The sequence below is a fragment of the Pan troglodytes genome, chromosome 1, assembly GCF_028858775.2.
Source record: "Pan troglodytes isolate AG18354 chromosome 1, NHGRI_mPanTro3-v2.0_pri, whole genome shotgun sequence".
Lineage (NCBI taxonomy): Eukaryota > Metazoa > Chordata > Mammalia > Primates > Hominidae > Pan > Pan troglodytes.
In genome coordinates, this window is record NC_072398.2 from 22,037,191 (window position 1) to 22,057,785 (window position 20,595).

The 20,595-nt window shown below is 37.7% G+C and overlaps 1 protein-coding gene across 31 annotated transcripts in view; it reads left to right on the forward strand.

The window, feature by feature from the left end:
• Positions 1 to 20,595, forward strand: part of CDC42BPA (CDC42 binding protein kinase alpha) — a 329,589-nt gene that overhangs the window by 64,723 nt on the left and 244,271 nt on the right. The gene's annotated exons all lie outside the window — the stretch shown is intronic.

Sequence of the window (20,595 nt, forward strand, 5' to 3'; positions counted from 1 at the left end):
ATGTAAATATGAGTGTGTTTCTAGACTCTTCTTTTGTTCTGTTGGTCTGTCTTATTCTAGTTTATAAGGAATCTTGATACCTGGTAGTGTATATACTCTGACTTCCTTTTTCTCCCCCCTCCCATCTCTCCTCCCCTGATATTTTCATAGTATTTTATTTTATGTATGTATGTATGTATGTATGTATGTATGTATTTATTTATTTTTGAGATGGAGTTTCCCTCTGTTGCCCAGGCTGGAGTGCAGTGGCATGATCTTGGCTCACTACAGCCTCCACCTCCCGGATTCAAGTGATTCTCCTGCTTCAGCCTCCCGAGTAGCTGGGATTACAGGCGTCCGCCATCAGGCCCAGCTAATTTTTGTATTTTTAGTCAAGTTGGGTTTTTGCTGTGTTGGTCAGGCGGGTCTCAAATTCCTGACCTCAAGTGATCTGCCCACCTTGTCCTCCTAAAGGATATTTTCATAGTATTTTAGAATCAGTTTTTCAATTTCGACTCACTTGTAAAGATACACATGCGCGCGCACGCGCGCGTGCTCTCTCTCTCGCTGTCTTTCTCTCCCTCCTCTCTCTCTCCTCTCTCTTCTCTTGTCTCCTCTCTCTCTTTTTTTCCAGGAATTTGGGTAAAGTTTGTATTGAAACTGGAGATCAGTTTGCAGACAATTGGCATTTTAACAATGCTACTGAGTCAGCTAGTCCATAGACGTGGTATATTCTTCCATTTATTTAGGGCTTTATAAATTTATCTCAATACTGTTTTGTAGTGTTCATTCAGTATAGAAGACCTCCACATCTTTCAGCAGATTTATTCCTGGATATGTGATATTCTTGATATTATTTTAATTAGAATTGTTTGTGAAATTTCATTTCTTAATTGTTTTCTTGGTAGTAGTTAGAAGTAGAATTTAATTTTATTGATCTTATACCTTGTTATACTTTTCAAATAGGAATTTTGTTGAATTTTATTAATACTTTATCTGCATCTTTTGGGACACTCATGGTTTTTCTCCTTTACTTCGTTAATGTGTTGAATTATGCTGTTATATTTTCAGATGTTAAACAATCTTTGCATTCCTAAAATAAGCCCAACTGACTTGTGATATGTTACCCCTTTATATGTACCAACGGACTTCATGTGCTTTTTGTGTGTTGTTAGGATCTTTGCACCTGTGTTCTTCAGATAAATTGGCCTGTAATTTTCCTACTTCGAATGTTCTGATCAGATTTTGGTATCTTGGTTATACTGGTCTTACAAGAAGAGGGAAATGTTCCCTCCTTTAGTATTCTCCAGAAGAGTTAGTGAAGATTGTTATTATTTTTTTCCTGATATGCTTACAAGATTTAACTGGTGAAGCCTCTGAGACCAGAGGTTGCTAGTGAAAAAGTTTTAAATAATGTTTAATTTCTTTAATGGAAATAAAATGACTTGTTCTGTGTATGTATTAGTTTTGCTAGGTTTATCCATTTTATCTAATTTTTAAAACTTGTTACTGTTTTGATCATTTCTCTCTCTTTTTATTTTTCTTGCTAGGGGTTTATCAGTTTATTATCTTTTCCATGAATTAACTTTTGGCCTTTTGAATTTTGTTATTGTAGATTTGTTTTCTGGTTCTTTAATTTCTGCACTTTATAATATTTTCTTTGGTTTTATCTTGCTATTCTTTTTCTGATTTTTCAAAATAGCATTGATATCTAGCCCTTCTTTTCAAACCTGTGTTTAAGGCTATATGTTTTCCTCTAAGCATTTTTAGCTATAGCAGACATATTTTGGTATGTCATATATATGTATATATTTTTTGCTTAAAATACAGTGTGATTTTAAATTTTTGTTTTTGATCTATGAATTTAAAGTTCATTAAAAAAATTTCTAAACATTTAGAAAATTTTCTAGTTTTTCTTACTGAGTTATGTAATTTAAAAGTGGTTAGAACGCATACTCTATGTGATTAGAATCCTTTGAAATTTGCTCTGCAGTGTTCTGTAAATATCAGTTAGGTCAAGTTCAAAATCTTGTTTAACTCTTCCATATCCTTACTGTCTGTTTTTTTTCAGTTTGATCTGTCATTTCCTGAGAGAGGATTTCTTTATTTCTTTCAGTTTTTGCTGATAACAAATGTACAGTTATTATATCTTCCTGGTGATTAACTCATTCGCTATTATGGAGTGTTCCCATGATCTCTATAGTGTTTTTTGATTTAAATTTTCCTTAATCTGATATTAGTGGAACTACTCCAGCTCTTTTTTATTAGTATTTTCATTAAATATCTTATTCTGTCGTTTTCGTTTTAGCTTTCTGTAAGCATATGGTATGTTTACTGTTCAGTAGAATATAATTAGATTTTGTTTTTTAATCAGTTAACATGTAATGATGTTACTACTTGTTTTATATTTGTTTTGCTCATTTTGTGTTGTTTTTCTCTCATTTCTTGCTTCTTCTTCGATTAATGGAATATTTTAAATCATACCTCCCAATGTTATCTTCTTTTATGGGTTCCCCTGGCAATTACCACATGTATCCTTGGTAAATTTATATCTTGCCAATTCCCATTTACCCAATTTCTACCTTTTTTTTTCATTGCTGTCATATATTTTAGTTCCATTTATATTTGAAACCCCAACATATATACTGTACCTGTTTATTTAGGTTTACCCACATATTTGTATTTTCTCTGCTCTTCACATTCATGTACTTCCCTTTGGGATCATTTTCCTTTTGACTTAAAAATTCCCTTTCATAGTTCTTTTTAATATTTAGAGACAAAGTTTTGCTTTGTCTCTCTGGCTGCAGTGCAGTGGTGTGATCATAGCTCACTGCAGCCTTGAATTCCTGGGCCCAAGTGATCCTCCTGCCTCAGCATCCTGGGTAGCTAAGACTATAGCTGTGCACCAGCATGCTTGGCTAATTTGTAAATTTTCATGTAGTGACGGGGTTTTCCTGCATTGCCCAGGCTGGTCTCAAACTCCAAGGCTCAAGGAGTCCTCCTGCCTCAGCCTCCCAAAGTGCTGGGATTACAGTTGTGAGGCACTGTGCCTGGCCCTCTTTAGTATTTCTTCAGTGTAAGTCTGCTGATAACAAATTATCTGATTTTATTTGTCTGAAAATATATTTTTTGAGGTCCTAAAATTAAAAAAAATTGAAGTATATTATGGTATACACACACACACACACACACACACACTTCAGTTTCAAAAAATATACACACATATAACTCGATGGATTTTTACATTTTTTTAGGGTACAAAACAAGCAATAGCATTTTATTGTTATGCCATTTGACCATAGCATTCTTTTTTTATTTTTTGTTTTTTTATTTGAGATGGAGTTTTGCTCTTGTCGCCCAGGCTGGAGTGCAGTGGTGCAATCTTGGCTCACTGCAACCGCCGCCACCCGGGTTCAAGTGATTCTCCTGCCTCAGCTTCCCGAGTAGCTGGGATTACAAGTGCCCACTACCATGCCTGGCTAATTTTTGTATTTTTAGTAGACATGTGGTTTCACCATGTTGGTCAGGCTGGTCTCGAACTCCTGACCTCAGGTGATGCACCCATCTTGGCCTCCCAAAGTGCTGGGATTAACAGGCGTGAGCCACCATGCCTGGCCTTATTATTATTATTTTTTTTTAATTTTTGTGGGTACATAGTAGGTTTATATATTTATGGAGTACGTGAGATATTTTGGTACAGGCATGCAGTGCTTAATAATTGCATCATGGAAAATTGGATATCCACGTTATTTCAAAATGGACATTCAAGCATTTATCCTTTGTGTTACAGAAAATCCAGTTGTACTCTTAGTTATTTCAAAATGGACAACTAAATTATTATTGGTCCTTTGTGTTACAAAAAATCCAGTTGTACTCTTTTAGTTATTTCAGAATGGACAATTAAATTATTATTGACTACAGTCCCCCTCTTGTGCTACCAAATACTAGGTCTTCGTCATTCTATTTTTTTTGTACTCATTAATCATCCCCATCTCCTTTTTCTCCACATCCTCACCAGCATTTGTTATTGCCTGCCTTATGGATAAAAGTCATTTTAACTGGGGTGAGATGATACCTCATTGTAGTTTTGATTTGCATTTCTCTGATGATCAGTGATGTTGACCACTTTTTTCATATGCCTGTTTGCCATTCGTATGTCTTTTTTATAGAAAGGTCTATTCAAATCTTTAGCCCATTTTAAAAATTGGATTATCAGATTGTTTCCTATAGAGTTGTTTGAATTCCTTGTATATTCTGGTTATTAATCCCTTGTCAGATGAGTAGTTGGCAAATATTGCCTCCCATTCTGTGGGTTGTCTCTTCACTGTGGTTTGATTCTGTCTCTTCACTGTGGGTTGATTGTTTCCTTTGCTGTGCAGAAGCTTTTTAATTTCATGTCATCTTATTTGTCCATTTTTGCTTTGGTTGGCTGTGTTTTAAGAAATTTTTGTGCAGACCAGTGTCCTGGAGATTTTCACCAATGTTTTCTTTTAGTAGTTTTATACTTTGAGGTATTAGACTTAAATCTTTAATCCATTTTGATTTGTTTTTTATGTAAGGTGAGAGATAGGGATCAAATTTCCTTCTTCTGCATATGGTTATCCAGTTTTCCCAGCACCATTTATTGAAGAGACTGTCTTTTCCCTAACATTCTTGGCACCGTTGTTGAAAATTAGTTCCCTGTATGTATGTGGATTTCCTTCTGGGTTCTTTATTCTGTTTCATTAATCTATGTGTCTGTTTTTATGTCAGTACCATGCTAGTTTGGTTACTGTAGCTCTGTAGTATCATTTGAAGTCAGGTAATATGATTCTTCCAGTTTTGTTCTTTTTGCTTGGGATAGCTTTGGCTATTCTGGGTCTTTTGTAATTCCATATAAATTTTAGGATTATTTTTTCTATTTCTGTGAAAGAATGTCATTAATACTTTGACAGGGATTGCATTGAATCTGTAGATTGCTTTGGGCAGTATGGATATTTTAACAGTATTGATTCTTCTAACCCATGAACATTGAATATTTTTTCAGTTTTTTGTGTCCTCTTCAGTTTCTTTCATCAGTGTTTCATCAGTATATTGATGTATGTGTGTGTGTGTGCATACCTCACATGTATGTTTATATACTTCAATTAAAAAATACACATAGATAACTTGATGAATTTTTACTTTTTTTGTAGGGGACAAATAAATAATAGCATTTTATTCTTATGCCATTTGACCATAGCATTTGTGTTCTATAGTTTTCACTGTAGACATCTTTTACTTCTTTGGCTGATTTAAATCCTAGGTATTTAATTTTATTTGTGGCTATTGTAAATGGGATTACTTTTTTCATTTCTTTTTCAGATTGTTCACTGTTGGCATAGAGAAATGCTACTGATTTTTGTATGTTGATTTTGTATCCTGCAACTTTACTGAATTTGTTCATCAGTTTGAATAAGTTTTTGTGTGTGTGTGTGTGGAGTCTTTAGGTTTTCCAAAATATAAGACCATATCATCTTCAAACAAGGATAATTTGACTTTTTTCTTTCCAGTTTGGACACCCTTTCATTCTTTCTCTTGTTTAATTGCTCTAGCTAATACTTAAAGAACTATGCTGTACTTGAATATTGATATCTTTCTCTAGATTTGGAAAGTTCTTATTATCCCTTTAATAAACTTTCTACTCCTATTTTCTCTACCTTCTCTTTAAGGTCAGTAACTCTTAGATTTACCCTTTGAGGTTGTTTCCTAGATCTTATACATGCTTCATTCTTTTTCATTCTTTTTTCTTTTGTCACCTCTGTGTATTTTCAAATAGACCATTTTCAAGCTCACTAATTCTTGCTTCTGCTTGATCAGTTCTGCTATTAAGAGACTCTGATACATTCTTTAACATGTCAGTTGAGTTTTTCAACTCTAGAATTTCTGCTTGATTTTTAAAAATTATTGTTTGTTTATTTATTTATTTTGAGATGGAGTCACACTCTGTCACCCAGGTTGGAGTGTAGTGGTGTGATCTCGGCTCACTGCAGCCTCCATCTCACAGGTTCAAGCGATTCTCCTGCTTCAGCCTCCTGAGTAGCTGGGACTACAGGTGCATACCACGCCTGGCTAATTTTTGTATTTTTAATAGAGATGGGGTTTTACAGTGTTGGCCAGGCTGGTCTCGAACTCCTGACGTCAGGTGATCCGCCTGCCTTGGCCTCCCAAAGTGTTGGGATTACAGGCATGAGCCACTACGCCTGGCCCCGTTTTTAATTATTTTAATCTGTGAAATTTATCTTATAGAATCCCAAATTCCTTCTCTGTGTTATCTTGAATTTCTTTGAGTTTCCTCAAAATAGCTATTGTTTTTTAAGATGGACTGTCACTCTGTCACCCAGGCTAGAGTGCAGTGGCGCGATCTCAGCTCACTGCAACCTCCGCCTCCTGAGTTCAAGCCATTCTCTTGCCTCAACCTTCTGAGTAGCTGGGATTACAGGCATGCACCATCATGCCTGGCTAATTTTTGTATTTTTTAAAAAATAGAGATAGGGTTTCACCATGTTGGCCAGGCTGGTCTTTGACCTCAAGTGATCTGCCTGCTTGGCCTCCCAAAATGCTGGGATTACAGGCATGAGCCACTGCACCTGGCCAAAATAGCTTTTTTTTTGAGACAAAGTCTCGCTCTGTTGCCCAGGCTAGAGTGCAGTGACACGATCTTGGCTCACTGCAACCTCTGCCTCCCAGGTTCTGTGATTCTTACCATGTCAGCCTGCTGAGTAGCTGGGATTACAGGCACCCACCACCACCCCTGGCTAATTTTTATATTTTTAGTAGAGATGGGGTTTCACCATGTTGGCCAGGCTGGTCTCGAGCTCCTGACCTCAAGTGATCCACCCACCTCGGCCTCCCATGGTGCTGGGATTACAGGTGTGAGCCACCGTGCTTGGCCCAAAATAGCTATTTTGAATTCTGTGTCTGAAATGTCATGTGTCTCTGTTTCTCCAGGATTGATCCCCAGTGCCTTATTTAGTTCATTTGGTGAGGTCAGGTTTTTTGGATAGTGTTGATGCTTTTAGATGTTTTCGGTGTCTGGACATTGAAGAGTTAGGTATTTATTGTAGACTTTGCAGTCTGGGCTTGTTTGTACCTGTCTTTCTTGGGAAAGCATTCCAGGTATTTGAAGGGACTTAGGCTCAAAGGCCAATAACACAGTGGTTTTTGCAGTCTTATATAGGTATTGTCTTGGTGGTCTTGGATAAGATCCAAAAGTTTTCTCTGGATTACCAGGCAAAAACTCTTATTCTTTTACTTTACTTTCTTCCAAACATATTGGGTCTTTCTTTCTGTACTGAGCCACCTGGAACTCTGGGGATTTGGTGATACAAGCACCCCTGTGGCCACCATCACTGGGACTGTGCTGGGTCAGACCTGAAGCCAGCACAGCACTGGGCCTTGCCCAAGGCCCTTCCCTTCAGGGTGGTGAGTTTCCCCAGGCCCCGGGTGTGTCCAGAGATGCTGTCTGGTAGCCTGCGATTCTAGTTAAAAACCTTAGCAATCTACCTGATGTTTTATTTTTACTACGTCTGTGCTGGCATTCAAACCACAATACAAAAAGTTCTTCCCGCTCTTCTCTCCCCTTTCCACATGCAGAGGAGGAGCGTCTCTCTGTGGCCAGCACCATGACTGTTCCATGAGCAGTTCTGCCAGGCCACACCACCAGTGTTCACTTAAAGCCCAAGAGCTCTTTCATCAGCTTGTGGTGAGTGCTGCCAGGCCTGGGACTCACCCTTCAGGCAGTGGGCCCCCCTCTGGCCCAGAGCCGGTCCAGAAATGGTGTCCAAGAGGCTGGACTTGGGGATCTGAAAAGCCTGCCTTTTGCTCTGTCCCACTGTGATATCTGAAAGCAAGACAAAGTTCCCTTTACTTTTCCCTCTGCTTTTCTCAGACAGAAGGAGTCTTTCACAGTGGCCACCACAACTGGGAATGTGCTGGGTCTCCTTTGAAGCAAGTAGTCTCAGACCTCAAGGCCCACAGCATACTCCCTGGGTATTGCTGGTGCCCAGTGGCAATTCATTGCCCAAGAACTCTTTAGTCAGCAGGTGATGAGTCCTGCCAGGACTGGATCCTTCTCTTCAAGGCAGCCGGTTCCCTTTTGGCCCAGAGTGTGTCTAGAAATATCATCGGGGAGCTAGGGCCTGGAATGGGGGCCTCATGGCTCTGCCTGGTGCTCTATTCTAGTGTGGCTGAGCTAGTATCCAAGATGCAAGACAATGTCGGGGCTGGGCATGGTGGCTTACGCCTGTAATCTCAGCACTTTGGGAGGCCAAGGTGGGCAGATCACCTGAGGTCAGGAGTTCGAGACCAGCCTGGCCAACATGGTGAAACCCTGTCTCTACTACAAATACAAAAATTAGCTGGGTGAGGTGGCACGTGCCTGTGGTCCCAGCTACTCGGGAGGCTGAGACAGGAGAATTGCTTGAACTTGGGAGGCAGAGGTTGGCAGTGAGCTGAGATGGCACCACTGTACTCCAGCCCAGGCAACAGAGTGAGACTCCGTCTCAAAAAAAAAAAAAAAGATGCAAGACAAAGTCCTCTTTACTCTTTGCTCTTCTGTTCTTAAGCAGAAGGAAGGAGTCACTCTGGTTCCTGTGAGCTGCACTGCCTGGGTTGGGGGATGGACAGCTGATGCCTCCCTAGGTCATGAGCAACCCTAGTTCACTGGCTCTAAGCACTAGGAGTTGCCTAGGAATTGGAGTCCTTGTTAGAACCCAACTTGGCTGCCATTCAGGTTTACCTAGGACCCCAGAGCACTTCAGCCTGCAGTGGTGATGCTTGCTGGGAAACTCGTTCTGACCTGCTGGGATGGGTGACTCCCCTTTGGCTAGAGCTAGTCAAATGCCCCTCCAAGCATGGCCACTGGCTGAGCCCAGCAGGGCTTCATTCTCTGCTGTGACAGGGCAGCACTGAGTCTCTGCGCTTTCCCTCCCTGAAGTATATTCTCTCTCTCTACCTCATGGCCATTGCCAGGGAATAGGAAATAGGGGTGGCATCCATGATTCAAGACTGTCTCTCCTGTCTTCCTCAATGCCTTTTTTTCAAGATATGAAGTTAAAACCAGGTACTGTGATTGCTTACCTGAGTTTTGGTTCTTGTGAGAGTGCTTTTCTCTTTGCAGATAGTTTTTAAAATTTGCTGTTCCAGCATGGTGTGGGAGAGCTTGAATGGTGTAGGCTTCTATTCTACTACCTTGCTTCACCCCTGGCCATAGCCAGATTTTTACATTTGTATGAGTTTGTATAAACCATCAAGCAGATCAAGATATAGTACATTTCTAGCATTCTGATAGGCTCCCATTGCCCCCCCCCCCACCATGTGAATAATCACTTCCTTGTTAACTATTCTGTTAACTATTCTGACTTCTATCACCATAGATTTTTTTTGCTTGTTTTTGAGTTTTATGTTAATGGAATTATGTAATATATACTCTTTGGTTTCTGGCTTCTTGTGCTCAACAGTACACTTTTGTAATTCATTCTTGTTTTTCACTGGTTCACAGTATTTTTCTTAATATGAATATGTCACAAGTTATTTATTAATGGTGTTCAAGTTGTTTATGGTTTTTGGCCATTATGAATAATGCTGTTAGAAACATTTTTGTGCATATCTTTTGGGAGCTATGAGCACTTATTTGTGTTTGATACAAATTTAGAATTGCTGGGTCACAGGGTAGGCTTATTTAGCTTTAGCAGATAATGCCAAATAACTTCCCAAGTGGTTAATGATTTATATTCCCGTCAACAGTGTATAAAGGTCCCAGTTGCTTTATAACCTCGCTAACATGGGTCTTTTTTTTTTTTTTACTTTAGTTTTTTTTTGGTCAGTGAGTGGCCGTATTGTGTTATTTCATTTCGCATTTCTTGATAGCGCCTACATTTGAACACATTTTCATATCACCTCACATCACTTAGATATCCTTTCCATGAAGTGCACATTTTGGGGTTGGGTAAGTAGGAGTTGCATGGGTGAGTTGTCTGACTTATCGTCATATTCTAGATTCAAATCTGTTGTTGGAGATGTGCACACACGTGTGTGTGTGTATGTGTGACAAATCTTTTCCGTGGCTTGGCATTTCCCTCTCTCCAAAGATCTTGTATTAAACAGAAATTCTTAATGTTAATGGAGTGCAATTAATTAAACTTTTACTTATAATTAGTGATTTTTGTGTTTTTAAGAAGTTTTTTTCTAACCTCAAGATCATGAACATATTTTCCAATAATTAAAATAAATTCTTTCTTTGATCTTTCAAGACAAACCTTTCACATTTAGATGTCTCATCTCTCTGGTATTGACTGTTTTGTGTTTTCTGAGGTATAGGTCAAAGTTCACTTTATTCTTTGTGGTTTCTGATTATTGTTTGTTTTAAAGACTACCTTTTTCACATTTAATTGCAAAGAAACTTTTGTCTTAAGTTGGGGCCCCTATGTGTGCCACTTATTAATTTTTTAAAAACAGTTTTCAATGTAGAAGTCTTTTTTAAAAACAGTTCTTAAGGTCAGGGGTACACTTGCAGGTTTGTTAAATAAGTAAACTTGTGTCATGGGCATTTGTTGTACAGATTATTTCATCGCCCCGTTAAGCTCAGTACCCATTAGTTATTTTTTCCTGATCCTCTCCCTCCTCCCACCCTCTGTCCTCTGACAGGTCCCAGTGTGTGTTGTTCCCTTCTATGTGTCCATGTGTACTCATCATTTAGCTCCCACTTACAAGTGAGAACATGGGGTATTTGGTTTTCTGTTCCTGTGTTAGTTCGCAGAGCATAATGGCCTCCGGCTCCATCCATGTCCCTGCAAAGGACATGATCTCATTTTTTTTCTGTGGCTGCATAGCATTCCATGGTGTATATGTACCACATTTAAAAATCTAGTCTACCATTCTGGGCATTTAGGTTGATTCCATGTCTTTGCTATTGTGAATAGTGCTGCAGTGAATGTACGTGTGCTTGTGTCTTTATAAGAGAACAATTTATATTCCTTTGGGTATATACCCAAGTAATGGGATTGTTGGGTCAAATGGTGTTTCTGTTTTTGTTCTTTGAGGAATATTTTTCAATGTAGATGTCTTGTTCATGTTTCACTAAATTTATGGGTCTGATTTCTTTTTTTTATCTGCCCCAATCCAATTCTTTTTTTATTTAATTTTTTTGAGTCTGATGTTTTTTAGTAAGCTAGTAAAGGATAGTTTTAGAATTCTATTTTTTATTTTCTTGCTGTGGTAGAAATACAATTGGCTTTAAAAATATTAATCTTTTATTTAAGGAACTTGATTATATTAACTTCTTCTAGTTTGTACATAAATTTTTTGAATTCTCTATATGTTCATCTTGATCTTCAATTAATGATAGCATTTGTTCTTCCCAATAGTTATTCCTTTTATTTCTTTTTCCTCTATTATTGTAATAGAGAAGATCTTTAATAAAATGTTGAATTTAAATGCTGAAAGTGGGCATCATCCTTGTCTGGTTTGTGAATCAGGAGAAAGTGTTCAGCATTTTACTAATGATTAAGAAGTTTGCTACTACTACTTTTCAAAAAAATGATTACTCTTTTTCCTTCTTGCCCTAGTCTGTAGAGAGCTTTTATCATTAATAGGAGCTAACTTTTATCAAAAGCTCCATCTATATCTGTTTTGATATGATTTTACTATGATATTTGGCTGATATTGATATTATAATTTTCAAATATACCAATATTACAGTACTATAGAAATTCAGTTGGCCTTTTAATATATAGTTGGGTTTGATTTGCTGATATTTTGTTTATAATTTTTTTGTTTATGTGCATGAGACAGATTGGCCTTTGTCTATTTTATAATCTTACATTTTGGAACGATATTATTTAGCTCATAAGACAATTTGGAAAGTGTTTTTTCTCAATTCTCTGAAAGCATTTGTGTAAGATTGGTGTTATTTCTTTTTAATAATGCCAAGAAGACCTCACTGGTGAAGCCATATGAACAAGGAGCACAAAATCTTTTTGTTGTTTGTTTAGATCTTCTGAGGAAAATTTTACATACATTGAAATACCCTAATTGTATATATACAGTTCCTTGAGGTTTTGGAAATGGATCACCCTTATCAAGATACAGAATATTTCTATCACCCTAGGAAGTTTTCTTCCTCGTTGGTTCCCCACGGCTTCCATCAAATGGCAACCGCTGTTCTGAGTTTTAACTGTAGATTAATTTTGACTGTTTGAAAATTTCATATAAATGGAATTATACAGTATGTACTCTTTTGTGTCCACCTTTCACTCAGGATAATGTCCAAGACTCATCCTTGCAATTGCATGTATTAATCGTTTTTATTACTGAGCAGTATACCATTTTATCAATGTTCCACAGTTTATTCATTTTCCTATTGATGAACATTTGTTTCCAATTTTTTGGCTATTAGAAATAAAGCTGATATGAATATTCTCGTACAGGTTTTCATGGAAATATGTTTTTGTTTTCTTTGGGTAAATACCCAGAAGTGGAACTGCTATGCTAGACAGTAGTTGCATGTTTAAATTTAAAAGAAACTGGCATACTACTTCCAGTTGGATTGTACCATTTTTATATTCCTACTTATGCCCTGTTCTTGCTCAATATTTTTTGTTGTTAATTTTAGCCATTCTAGTGGGTATGTAGTGGTATTCTGTGGTCTTAATTTTCATTGTTGTTTGCATTTGTGTTATATATCAGCATAATCATGGGGTTTTTGTGTGCCTATTAACCATTTTTATATCTTCCTTTGTGAGGTATATGTTCAAATTTTTTGCTCAGTCTTTAGAAATTGAAATGTTTGTATTTTTATTGTTGAGCTGTAGGAGTTTTTTGTCAGATGTTTTAGCAATATTTTCTCAGACTGTGTGGTTTGTTCATTTTTTAAAAAAATTATCATTTAGAGCAGAAGTTTTCAATTTTGAAGGTATAATTTTATCAATTGTTTTCTATTACAGTTAGTATTTTCTGTGTTCTAAGAAATCCTTGTTTATACTCAGATCACAAAGATATCTATGTTTTTTTTTTCTAAAAGCCTTCTATTTTTAGCTACTATATTTAGATTGGTGATCCATCTCAAATTCATGTCTGATGTGATATCGGCATTGAGATTCATTTTTTTTTTTTGTATTTGTAGCCAGTTGTTTCAGCACCATTTGTTGAAAAGGCTGTTTTCCCTTTATTAAGTCATTTTAGCACCTTAGTAAAAAGACCATGTGCTCTATTGCTGTCCTCTCTATTCTCTTTATCTCATTGTCTGCCTTTATGCTAATACCACACACAGTCTTGATTCCTATAGCTTTATACTAATGTTGAGATTGTGTAATGAACTCTGAGTGTATGGAGTCCTACTTTGTTCTTTTTCAAGATTGTTTTAATTATTCGAAGACTTTTGCATTTTAGAATCAATATATCAATTTTTATAAAAGCCTACTGATGTAATTGAGTATGCACTGAGTACATAGATAAATTTTGGGAGGACCAATATCTTAATAATGTTGAGTCTGTTAGTCTCTGAAGCAGATATTTCTCTTTGTTTTTTGAAGGTCTAACTTAATTTTCTCAAGGATGTTTTATAGTTTTAATGTATAAGTCTTCTTCATATTTTCTTAAATTTATTCCTAAGTATTTAAGTTTTTTGACTCTGATAAATGATATCTTTAAAATTTTTACATTCAAACACTATGCTGCTAATATGTAGGTAATATAGTTGATTTTTGTATCAGACTTTATTTCCTGAGATCCTACTAAAGTCATTTATTTTTTAGTAGTTTCGTTGTTATTTTGGTCCCTGGTTTCTTAGTTTTTCTGTGTAAGCAGTCCTGCTGTCTGATAATAGGATTTTCAGAATAGGGACGCATCCTTTTTACTTTGCAGACTTTCTATTTTTTTGTCTTGACTTACTGCACTAGCTCGGACCTCTAATACAGTGTTGAAATGGTGTCACAAGGGTGGACATCCTTACCTTATTCCTGAATTGAGGGAGGAAGAATTCAGTGTTTTACTGTTAAGTATGGTGAAATTATTGTTAGGCAATATTTTGGTAGGTGCCTTTTATCTGATTGAAGATATTGTCTTCTGTTACTATAATAGTTTGCTGAGCATTTAAAAAATATAGTTATTGATAGGTGCTGAATTCTGTCATATGCTTTTTCTGTATCTATTGAAATCATTATATGGATTTTTTCTTTCAGTTAGTTGACATAGTGGATTACTTTGATTAATTTTTTAATAGACTTTATATTTTAGAGCAGTTTTAAGTTCACAGCAAAATTGAGCAGAAAATACAGAGTTCCCGTATACCTCCTGTTCCCACACTTACCCAATCTTCATCTCCCAAAACACTGAACCAGAATGGTACATTTGTTACAATCCAGGAAACTACATTGACATATTATTATTACCCAAAGTCTGTAGTTTACCTTAGGGTTCACTCCTGATGTTGTACGTTCAGTGGGTTTTGACAAATATATGTTATGTATCTGCCATTGTAGTATCAAACAGAGTAGTTTCCACTGCCCTAGAAATCTTCTGTGCTCTGTCTGTTTATTCATTTCTCCCTCACCACTGACCCCTGGCCACCACTGGTCTTTTTTTATAATCTCCAAACTTTTGCCTTTTCCAGAATAGTTAGAATGATACAGTATGTAGCCTGTTCAGATTGGCTTTTCTCAGTAATATGAATTTATGGTTCCTCTACATCTTTAAATGGCTTGATAGCTCTTTTCTTTTTAGTGCTGAATAATATTACATTGTCTAGATACACTGTGTGCATTGAACATTCCATGTACACTTGAAAAGAATGTTTTTTCTACATTTATTGTTTGTTGTGTTTTATACATCAGTTAGCTCTAGACGGTTGATGCAGTCATTAAGCTCTTCCATAATTTCCTAATTTTTGTTTAGTTCTGTCAGTGCTGAGAAGAGGGTTTTAAAGTTTTCAAATATAATTGTGGGTATGTCTGTATTTCCCTGTAGTTTCCTCTCTTTTTATTTTATGCATTTTGAAACTTAATTGGTGCATACATGTTCCAATTGTTCATCTTTCTTATACACTGAGCCTTTAATCATGCAATGTTTCCCTTCAAGGTAGTACTCGTTGTCATAGTCTGATTTGCCTCAGTATAGCCAGCTTTCTTATGATATTAACCTTTTTCATATAGTTCGTTTTATATTTTTTACATATTCTGATAATCTGTATTTTAAGTGGACTGTTTAGACTATGGGTCAACAAACTTTTTCTGTAAAGTGACAGTAAATATTTTAGATTTCACAGTTCATATGTTCTCTGTGGCAACTACTCTTCTCTGTCATTGTGGTGTGAAAACTAGCCATAGACAGTTTGCAAATGAATGATGGATGTGGTTGTATTCAAATAAAATTTTATTTTTAAAAACAGGTAATGGACCAGATTTGACCTTCAGGCCATGGTTTGCTGAAACCTGGTTTAGATGTTGTGTTTGTTTGTTTGTTTGTTTGTTTTTTTAATGAGACAGGGTCTCGCCAGTGTAGTGGTGCCATCATAGCTCACTGTAGCCTCAAACTCCTGGGCTCAAGCTATCTTCCCACTCAGCCTCATAAGTAGCTGGGACTACAGGTGTGCCCCACCATGTCCGGCTAATTAAAAATTAAAAAAAAAAATAGAGATGGGGGTCTCACTTTGTTGCCCAGGCTGGTCTTGAACTCCTGGCCTCAAGTGATCCTCCTGCCTATGCCTCCCAAAGTGTTGGGATTACAGACATGAGCCACTGTATTCCGCTAGAAATAAAGCTTTTTTTTTTTTTTTTTTTTTTTTGAGACAGAGTTTTGCTCTTCTTGCCCAGGCTAGAGTGCAATGGCACGATCTCGGCCCACCACAACCTCCACCCCTGGGTTCAAGCAATTCTCCTGTCTTAGCCTCCCGAGTAGTTGGGATTACAGGCATGCACCACCACGCCTGGCTAATTTTGTATTCTTAGTACAGACAGGGTTTCTCCATGTTGGTCAGGCTGGTCTCTAACTCCGACCTCAGGTGATCCGCCCGCCTCGGCCTCCCAAAGTGCTGGGATTACAGGCATGAGCCCCCGCGCCTGGCCAATAAAACTTTTAATAAATGGTCCTGAGACAACTGGATAACCATTTGGAAAAGTCCATTTGTGGAACAAGTTAAAACTCTTACATATTCCAGGACAAACCACAGATGGATCAAAATTCAAGTGTAAAAAATAAGAGAAACACAACCCAAATATCTGACATTAGGCAACTGGTTGAATAAACTATTGGTATAGTGATAGAATAGAATACCGTATAGCTGCAGTCAAGAAAGTTCACTGTACCTATGTAGCGCGATCTCCAGAATATATTGTAAAGTGAATAAAATAAGATGCAGAATAGTATTTAAGTGTGTCTTTTTTTGTTAAACAGAGGTAGGTAGAAATATTGTTTACACTTGTATTTTTATACAGTAACAATAATAGGTAGTCGAGGGAATGGGGTAGACAGGAGTGGGAGTGACACTTATAAGTGGGAGCCTTTTTATTTTTGTTCTGATTTTTTAAAGCATGTAAATGTATTACTCATTTTAAGATACCATGTAATAACTTTTCCAGATTGAGCTGAATTTATATGCAAGTTCCATGAATCATTTAAGGAAGAAGTAATTCTAAACTTAAACGTCCCCAGATAATAGAAAAAGAAGGACCATTGCCCAAGTCATTTTATGAGGCTAGAATGACCTTGATTCTAAAACCTGACATGAAGCAACATAGGAAAGAATACATATGAGACGCTTTTTTTTTTTTTTTTTTTTTTTTTTTTTTTTTTTTTGTGGAGACCGGGTCTCATTCTGTCATCGAGGCTGGAGTGCAGTGGCACAATTACGGCTCACTGTAGCCTCGACCTCTTGAGCTCAGTTGATCCTCATACCTCAGCTTCCTGAGTAGCTGGTACCACAGGCATGTGTCACCACAACTGGCTAACTTTTGTATTTTTTGTAGAGGTGGAGTTTTGCTATGTTGCCCAGGCTGGTCTCACACCTCGGTCTCCCAAAGTGCTGGGATTACAGGCATGAGCCACTGTGCCCGGCCTTATATGATATGCCTCTGTCACAAAAGTCGGGATCATGGTTAACTCCATTGGAAAGGTGGGGGTTGTGATCAGGTAGGGCTGTAGGGGCAGGGTTCTGTGTTATTGCATGTTCTATTTCTTGATCTGAGTTTTAGTTATATGTTGTTCACTTTATCATTGTATAAACATAATTTGTTTTGTAGTTGTATGTAGGTATGTTATAATCAATTATAAATGGTATAAAATAATTTAAAAAGAAGGTTTAATAATTATGGAACATATGTCTTACAAATTATTTTAAAAATATATACACTAACACTTGATAGATGGAACTTGCATGAGGAAATACAAAAACTTTGAATAGTTTAAGATTAGCACTTTTAATATTCCTATATCATAAATTGATAAGCAGATAAAAAATCAAGACATAGAGGTATTTGTTTTTTTTGAAGGGAGAAACTTTTAATGGCACAGTTATTCCAATTCCACGTTAAGATGATTGGTAAAGTAGTGATTTTTAAAAACAGCAAAAGCTGGTTTCTCCCAAATTAGTTTCCCCAAGGGATTAGAGGTCAGTCTGTCATTCAGTCAAATCTATATCCAGTAGGGACCACCCAGTTTTGTTTTAGGCTAGTCTGTTGGGATATATAGTCTGCAACTAGCAGAGTTGCAGCTCTAACAAGTGTTAGAAATGTTCATTCACAGAATCACCTGAGGTACATAGAAAATAAAGCTTCTATTAAAAGAATTATGCTACAGAAAAGAACAGAGAGGATATATGTACAACACAGGAAGACTCAGCTGATTCAGGGACCCCAGGAGAAAGTGGCTTTCTTCATTTAAAAAGCTACTTACCATCTCTCCTGTTAACTTATTCCAAATCTAGAAAGAAAGTACTTGCCAAGAGATACTGATTATATATGGGAATTTAAATCCTCCTTGTTAGGAATTCCACTAGCAATTCTTTTGGAAAACCTGAAATCAAACCATTTAGGTTCTCACAGAGTTTTACTCTCTGGAGATGCTCTGGTTGGGAGGTTGGTTGGAGTAGGAGTTGGAGCAGCAAGCATTGCGTAGAATGCTAGTCTGTGTGAAAGTCCTTATTAGGAAAAGGGTTCACTTTGCCTTGTCAGCGGTGAAAATCAGCCCTCAAGGAGGCTGAGAGGTAGCCAGGTTTGGAGTTATTTCCTTTGTTAGGGAACTCTATCTAACCCCCAAAACATAATTCAAATAGTATACACAAAAGTTTGGTTTAGTCCAGTTCTTCAGGCGCTGAAGCACATTAGCCATTGTCTAAACTCTTGAATTATATCTGAACTAAAAGAATAAAAGGGCTTCTCACCCATCCCCACTTGCTATATTCAACTTGCCATATTTAAAAAAATACTCAACTCGCCATATTTAAGAAAAAACTTTTGCAGGACTGGCTGGACAGACTACATACTAAAACTTTTTCTAGTACTGATCAGTGTGTGAGATTTCTAACCAGATTTCTGATTTGATTCCATAGTGGCCTTTTTCTGAGAGAATTCGAAGAAGGCATTGTCACCCTAGTCAGTTTTCTAGGAATTGACAGTCAGCCAGTAGGGGGTGGCAGTCTTCATTCTCCCAGACCAGGCTGCAGATGGTGTAGGTTCTCCTCATTTCTTTGGTGTCATGTTGGACCCTTCAGACTTTGATTGCTGGAAATCAGCATACACAGAGAAGGCTCCATCTGCTGGACCATTCTTGTAAATATCAGCCATGATCTCTACACTTGAAGGTTTACTGTAAAACAGAGGTGTCCAATCTTTTGGCTTCCTTGGGCCACATTGGAAAAAGAATTGTCTTGGGCCACAGATAAAATACACTAACACTAACGATAGCTAATGAGCTAAAAAAAAAAAAAAAAAAAAAAATCACAAAATCTCATACTGTTTTAAGAAAGTTTACGTATTTGTGTTGGGTCATATTCAAAGCCGTTCTGGGCCACATGCGGCCTGTGGGCCACGGGTTGGGCAAGCCTGCTGTGATAACCATTGCTCTAGTGCTTGTCATCTTTGTAGGAAGGCGTGTAGTGAGGCTTACAAATTTTGAACTTGGGAATGTCTGTCCGCCTCCGTCACATGGGAGCTGAGAGCCATATTGAAATGGTGCTCACGTGGTGGATAGAATAGGGTCTTCAGGCTACGTGGGAGTCATAGAGGCTACCTGAGAGAGAACAGGCTTTTCTTTGTTCAGAAATTCTAGGTTTGAGAAGGAAAGCCTACATACAGTCATCTCCACACTGCACAATAGGTGAGCAGTTTTCAGCAGACATCTCCACATTGGTGTTCTTATTGGTCTAAATGTACACCTGGTCAGAAATGGTTTTCATGGCCCCAGATGTTCAGGAAGAGCTACATGAACTCTGTTGATGATGTCTTTTTAATTGTTAGACATTTTGGCCACTGTTCCTGGATCAGCATTTTTTGGGCAGACCCATTTTCTTAACAAACTGTACTCTCTGAGGCAGCTTGGATCTATCCAGGAAAGTTTCCACTAGTTAATTTGCATAGCTCATGTTGGCATTATGGAGACTCAACAGTTTATCTGCAGGGTGTGAAATTGGGGTATTAGTCAGCACCATAAGGCAGAAAAGGTGGCCAGACCCACTCTTTGGGCTCTGGATCCTGGATTTACTGAAACCACAGATACCCTGAGCCTGAAGATGCCATGTCCAGTCCTAATACCTGGTTCCTGGAACCCACCTCCACCACTGTTGCCACTTGAACAACATAAAAAAATATTTTAAGGACATGTTATCTTGCTGAACCTAAACGATAAATAGAGAATTCTACATGCTGCAGAGACTACACATTCTTTTCTAGCTTATTTATTTATTTATTTATTTAAAATTGAGACAGAGTCTCGTCCTGTCACCCAGGCAGGAGTGCAGCAGTGTGATCTCGGCTAACTGCAACTTCCACCTCCTAGGTTCAAGTGATTCTCCTGCCTCAGCCTCCTGAGTAGCTGGGATTACAGGGGTCCGCCACCACGCCTGGCTAATTTTTGTATTTTTAGTAGAGATGGGGTTTCACCATGTTGACCAGGCTGATCTCAAACTCCTGACCTCAGGTGATCTGCCCACCTCAGCCTCCAAAATTCTGTGATTACAGGCGTGAGCCACCATACCTGGCCCAAAATGGCTCTTTGAAAGGGTTAATAGGATATTTAAAAATTGTTGGGGTCTTGGGAGGAAAATCACATGATTATTTCAATAAAGGAAAAACATAACTGATAGGTATATGTTACAAGAACTCAGAAAATAGGAATAAAGGGGAATATCCTTAACTTGATAAAGGTTTTATGCCAATAACCTAAAGCAAACCTTTTATGGAGAAACTTTAGATGCATTCTGTCTAAGATCAGGAACAGGACAAAGATGGTTAACACTATTACAGCTTTATATGTTACTGGAGGTCCTAGATAGTCCCCATTAAGAAAAGAAATAGAGGCCGGGCGTGGTGGCTCATGCCTGTAATCCTAGCACTTTGGGAGGCCAAGGTGGGCGGATCACGAGGTCAGGAGATTGAGACCATCCTGGCC